Source organism: Chlorocebus sabaeus, chromosome 14 (assembly GCF_047675955.1).
Source record: "Chlorocebus sabaeus isolate Y175 chromosome 14, mChlSab1.0.hap1, whole genome shotgun sequence".
NCBI lineage: Eukaryota > Metazoa > Chordata > Mammalia > Primates > Cercopithecidae > Chlorocebus > Chlorocebus sabaeus.
The window spans coordinates 89,743,270-89,744,658 of record NC_132917.1 but is presented as its reverse complement, the minus strand read 5'-3'; the positions used below and the strand labels follow the sequence as shown (position 1 = coordinate 89,744,658).

At 48.7% G+C, this 1,389-nt stretch overlaps 1 pseudogene; it reads right to left on the bottom strand.

Annotated features, from left to right (window-relative positions):
* Positions 1–219: 219 nt before the first annotated feature.
* Positions 220–1,012, bottom strand: LOC119622400 (large ribosomal subunit protein eL38-like; annotated as a pseudogene).
* Positions 1,013–1,389: the final 377 nt, after the last annotated feature.

Below are 1,389 nucleotides of genomic sequence, written 5' to 3'. Positions count from 1 at the left end.
GACTACAGGCACCTGCCACCATGCCCAGCTAATTTTTCCTATTTTTAGTGGAGACAGGGTTTCACCATGTTGGCCAGGCTGGTCAAACTCCTGACCTCAAGTGCTTCACCTGCCTCAGCCTCCCAAAGTGCTGGGATTACAGGCGTGAGTCACCAGGCCTGGCCCAGGATGTATTTTAAAGGGAGAACTGATATAGTTGTTTGGTTTTGTGTGTGTGTATTAGTATTTTAATACAGTTCAAATCAGTGTGTGTGGTTCATTTCAGCTCCTTCACTGCCAAATCAGGGGGCAGGGACTGCTTCAGTTTCTCTGCCTTCTCTTTTTGCCTGATGACCATGGTGTACAGGTATCTGCTGCATTGAACTTCAAATTTTGCATTGTCCTTCTTTTTCTTTCTTATTTATTTATTTATTGAGACAGAGTCTCATACTGCCCCTGGGCTGGAGCACAGTGGCACAATCTCAGCTCACTGCAAACCCCGCCTCCTGAGTTCAAGCAATTCTCCTGCCTCAGCCTCCCGAGTAGCTGGGACTACAGGCACGTGCCACCACGCCCCACTAATTCTTGTATTTTTAGCAGAGATGAGGTTTCACCATATTGGGCAGGCTGGTCTTGAACTCCTCACCTCATGATCCGCCCTCCTCAGCCTCCCAAAGTGCTCGGATTACAGGCATGAGCCACCATGCCCAGGCTGTCCTTTTTCTTGATCTTGACAGATTTGGCATCCTTTTGCTAGGCAGTGAGCAGAAAGTGCTTGATTTCCTCAATTTTCTGAGGCATGGCAACAAGGCATGCAGGGAGCGGGGCAGACTGGCACCTGGGGTTCCCAAATTTCACCCAGTCGTGGATTGCTCCAGATTACTCCTCTTGGCCGAATACCACCCCAGAGACCTGATAATAATTGTTGATACATCAGTTTCAGATGCATTGGATATGGGGTGTGAGAGGAAAAGAGGGCTCCCCAAGTTATCAACTGAAAGTAGGAAACAAGTAAGAATGGTGGAAAAGCTGGGCACTGTGGATTACAAACCCCAGCACCCTGGAAGGCAGAGGCGGGATGATCTCTTGAGCTTAGGAGTTCAAGATCAGGCTGGGCAACAAAGCAAGACCCTGTCTCTACCAGAAAAAAAAAAAAAAAAAAAAAAGCCCGACTTAAGAATGGTGGAAAAACGGTTGCTATGGATTACAAACCCCAGCACTCTGGAAGGCCGAGATGGGAGGATCTCTTGAGCTTAGGAGTTCAGGATCAGCCTGGGCAACATAGCAAGACCCTGTCTCTACAGAAAAAGAAAAAAAATTAGCCAGGCTTGGTGGTGCATGCCGGTAGTCCCAGCTATTCAGGAGGCTGAGGTGGGAGGATAGCTTGAGCCTGGGAGGTGGAGGCTCCGA